We start from the raw sequence: 4190 nt of genomic DNA, 5'->3' as shown, positions 1-4190 counted from the left end.
GTTTTGGGTTTCTTTGAATAAATACCCAGAAGTAGGATTACTGGGTCCTTCTTTATCTCTTGTTAAAGCCTTTGTTTTAAAGTCTAGTTAGTGTGGTATAAGTGTTGCTACTCCAGCTTTATTTATTTATTTATTTATTTATTTTTGTTGTTTGTTTGTTTGTTTTGACTGCTGCAAAAAGCTTTATTGTTTCAATTTGGTCCACGGTATGGGAGAGGGCCCCGAGGTGGTTAGAAGGCTGCCTAGCTATTCCAGGGAGAGGCTCAGGCAGAAGCCCAATGCCAGGGGCATGCGGAGGGGCCCCTCAAAGGCCTCCGGGCTCCAAAGGCTCCTAGTCGTGCTTGAGGGTGAGCCTTTCGAAGGGACACTCGCCAAGCCCGGCCTGGGGGCTGGCCAGCCTGCGGAGGTTATCAGGTGGTCGCCCATCTTCTTGATGAATTTCACCTCCTCATCCAGGAAGTGGTTCTCCAGGAAGTCACAGACCTGGGGGTCTGCGCGGGCAGAACCCAGGGCATGCAGATCCAAAAGGGCCTGGTTCAGGTTCTTCTCCACGGTCATAGCAGCTTCCATGGCATCCTGAGTTTTACCCCACTCATCTTGGGAAGGCTTCTGCAGGTCCTGGAAGAGGGCGCGACCGCCACACTGGTTTTGCATCTTCAAGAGACGTTCCGCACCCTCCCGCTTCTCCTCCGCCAACTCACGGAAGAAGTGGCTCATGCCCTCCAGAGCCACATCGTCGCGGTTGAAATAGAAGCCCAGAGAGAGGTAGGTGTAGGAGGCCTGCAGATGCAAGTTGACCAGGCGGTTGACGGCGGCCTCCACCTCAGTGGAATAATTTTGACCACTTGGGAGCTCATGGTTGCTCAGCAGTAAGGAGTTAAGCTCAAATAACGGTGTTAGCTGGTCTCAGAGGCCGAGGATGGCTGAGTTGGTTCCGAAGATTGAGACTGGAAAAGAGGTTGGAGGGTGGTTGGAGGCTGGAAGAGGGGGCGTCCCTGGGTCTGTGCCGTCCAAACACTGTTGAAGCAAGAGACAGATCCGGGGGGACAGCTGAGGAAACTTTTATTTATTTTTTAATTTCCATTTTCATGAATTATTTTTTCCATCCCTTTACTTTCAGCCTATGTGTGTCTTTCAATCTGAAGTGAGTCTTTTGTAGGCAGCATATGTAAGGATTTTGTTTTCTTATTCATTCAGTTACCCTATGTCTTTTTGTTGGAACATTTAATCCATTTACATTTAAAGTAATTGTTGATAGACATGTAGTTATTACCATTTTATTATTCATATTTTTAATCTTTTTTTCTTCTTCATCTTAAAGAAGTCCCTCTAACACTCTTTGTAATTCTGGTTTGGTGGTGATGAACTCCTTTTTTGTTTGGGAAGCTCTTTATCTGTCCTTTGATTCTAAATGATAGCTTTGCCTGGCAGAGTAATCTTGGTTGTGAATTTTGCTTTTCATTACTTTAAATATTTCATGCCAATCCCTTCTGGCCTGCAAAATTTCTTTTGAGAAATCAGCTGTAAGTCTTATGTTAGCTCCCTTGTAGGTAACTAATGCATTTTCTTTATCTGCTTTTTAAGATTCTTTCTTTGTCTTTAACCTTTGTTATTTAAATTATAATGTGTCTTGGTGTGGGCCTCTTTGTGTTCATCTTGTTTGGGACTCTCTGCACTTCCTGGACTTGTATGTCTATTTCCTTCACCAGGTTAGGGAAGTTTTCCATCATTATTTTTTCAAATATGTTATAATTTCTCTCTCTCTTCTCCTTCTGGGACCCCTATTGTGTGAATATTGTTACACTTGATGTTGTCCTAGAAGCCCCTTAAACTATTCTCATTCTTTTGGATTCTTTTTGCTGTTCCGACTGGATGTTTTCTGCTACCTTATCTTTGAAATCACTGATTTGATCCTGTGCTTCTTCTAATGTACTGTTGGTTCCTTCTAATGTATTCTTCATTTCTGACTGTTTTTTTCTAATGTTTTCTATCTCCATTTTTATGTTTCCTATCTCTTTGTTGAAGTTCTCTCTGAGATCATTGAGCATCCTTATAATCAGTGGTTTGAACTCTGTGTCTTATAGATTGCTTGTCTCCATTTTGTTTAGTTCTTTTTCTGGAGCTTTGTTATGTCCTTTTATTTAGAACATGTTTCTTTGTCTTCTCATTTTGGTTGCCTCCCTGTGTTTGTTTCTATGTATTAGGTAGGGATGCTATGTCTCTTTGTCTTAGTAGAGTGACCTTATATAGGTGTGTTGTGTGGCCCAGTGGCACAGTCTCCCTGGTCATCTGAGTTGGGTGTTGTAGGTATGTCCCTTGTGTGTGTTGCCTGTGCCCCCCTGTTGTAGTTGAGGCTTAGTTGCCATTGTCACATCAGTGGGAGGGATTGACCCTTGGGCTGATTGTTTGTGAGGATTCACCATGCGTACAGTGGAGGAGCTGCTGTGCAGGGGCTGACCTTATGAAGCAGGATTCATTTTAGCAGGGTTCTGGCACCTGCCCAGTTTGCCATTTGGGTGTGTTGTCTTTGTATGTGGGCCAGGTGAAGCTTTGGTTTGTTCTGATGCTGGTCACCAGGCATGTCAGCCCCAGGGCCTCCTGAGAGAGGCCCTGCCACAGGCCCAGTTCACCCATAACCTGTGCCCTGCTCAGAGTCACCTGCCATGAGCCACAAAGCTATTGAAGATGGCTACCAGCCATACTGGTATTGGAGGTGCCTTAAAATGCCAAGCTGTGATCCAAGGCCAGCTGCCACTAGTGCCAACCTTGGGGCTGCTCAGCAAGAGGTATGGGACACATTGAAATCAGATGTACTTATTTGGGTTTTGTGAACCTTTGAGAGATTTTAGGAAAGTCCCAAGCATGAGCCAAGACAGGCTGTTTGTATGGAAAAACCACTGGAAGAGGTTTGGGTGGGTCCAAATGTTGGGTGGGTTGCAGTCTTGGGGAATCACCAGAGCAGGGCCAATGAATGGTGTTAGCTAGGTTGATGGAGACTAATATCACAGTTGCTGGCATATGCATGCCAGGAGGAGGGAGGGCTCAACAAAGAAACAATGGATTCTACCAGCCTGTGTGTCTGGGAGATAGCTGCCCCTCTAGCCCTTGCCCTAAAGCCAGACAATTCAGTTTCTCCCCATATGTTTCTGGCACCTTTGGAGCTGCTGCCCCAGTGTTGGAGCTCAAAGTGAGTGAGTCCATCAGTGAGTAAATCTGTGTGTGGGCCCTTTAAGAGGAGCACCTGCATCTGCAGCCACCCTCATCTCACTCACAGACAGAAGTTATGGGGACTTCTCTCCCTAGCACTGGAACCCTGGGCTGGGGAGCCTGGTGTGGGGCTGGGGCCCCTTACTCCTAAGGGTGTACCTCTGCAACCAAGGTATCCCTTCCGATTATTAACGGTGGGTGTAGGACCAGTCTGTTCTGTGTCTCTGCCCCTCCTACCAGTCTCAAGGTGGCTTGTTCTGTCCTTAGTTGTAGGACTTCGGTTCAGTTACACTTCAGGAGCTTCACAATGATGGTTGTTTTGTAATTTAGTTATAATTTTAGTGGTCATGAGAGGAGGCAAACACAACATTTACCTACTTTGCCATCTTGACCAGATAGTCCCATGTAACAATTGTTTCAAGCTGAAAAAAGCAGGGGGAACATGAGGACACCCTGTACTTGACAAGGGGATAAGAAAATTAGGTTTGGATCTACTAAGTCACAGGGCTTTTCTCCTGATAAATTACTTCTGAGGCTGGTGGGGGTAAGAGTGGGGCCACAGAAAGGGATAAAATAAAGAGAGGAGAATTGAAATTGCTTCAGAGGGATTAGCCTTCCCTTTGAGCTGATCTCCTCAGCCAACTGGTTCCTGCCAGCCATGTGAAACAGAGTCAGGTCCCTAGTCACTCTTGCCTCAGTTTTCTTATCCTAAAAGGGGAGTTTCTCTTATGATTAATACAGTTAAAAGAGAAGCACTCTGTGAGGGTGAAAGGTCATCACCTGGACACCAGCGCCAAGAAGGTGCCAACCAGCTTTGCTCTCTTCCTTTGACTGTGCGTCCTCTTTGTTCTTTTCCAGTTTCTGTCTTTTTCAGTCAGAATTAGATCTTGAGCTGTCTTTAAACTGCAGTTGGCATAACTCAGTGTTCTTTGAAAATCTTACTGAACAATAAACACTCTGGAGTATCTCCTGATGTTTAATAG

At 45.4% G+C, this 4190-nt stretch overlaps 1 pseudogene; it reads right to left on the bottom strand.

Moving 5' to 3' along the window:
* Positions 1–298: 298 nt before the first annotated feature.
* Positions 299–3593, bottom strand: LOC109388689 (ferritin light chain pseudogene; annotated as a pseudogene).
* Between the last annotated feature and the right edge of the window lie 597 nt (positions 3594–4190).

This window comes from Hipposideros armiger, unplaced genomic scaffold (genome assembly GCF_001890085.2).
Source record: "Hipposideros armiger isolate ML-2016 unplaced genomic scaffold, ASM189008v1 scaffold_204, whole genome shotgun sequence".
Lineage (NCBI taxonomy): Eukaryota > Metazoa > Chordata > Mammalia > Chiroptera > Hipposideridae > Hipposideros > Hipposideros armiger.
Note: the sequence above shows the minus strand (reverse complement) of the source record. Positions and strands in the feature narration are given on the sequence as shown.